The following is a 236-nucleotide window of genomic DNA, read 5'->3' as shown; positions in this document are numbered from 1 at the left end:
CTGGGGAGGAAAGAGGCCGAGCCCGGGCAGTGCGAACCGGGAGCCGTGCGGGTCCGGTGTGGCACCCGTGGGGAGCCAGCTCAGCCCTGCCCCTGCCAGGGTGCTTTCCCAGGGGTCCCACTGCACGGGTGGGGGCTCCCGCTGCCCCCCGTCCTTCCCACCGTGGCTCTGATGCATCAGGGCACATGAAGCAACCAGTGAGCCTGCGCCTCACTGCTGGGCAGCCAAGAAGAGGG

The sequence above is a fragment of the Cariama cristata genome, unplaced genomic scaffold, assembly GCF_000690535.1.
Source record: "Cariama cristata isolate BGI_N322 unplaced genomic scaffold, ASM69053v1 scaffold32392, whole genome shotgun sequence".
Taxonomy (NCBI): Eukaryota; Metazoa; Chordata; class Aves; order Cariamiformes; family Cariamidae; genus Cariama; species Cariama cristata.
Note: the sequence above shows the minus strand (reverse complement) of the source record.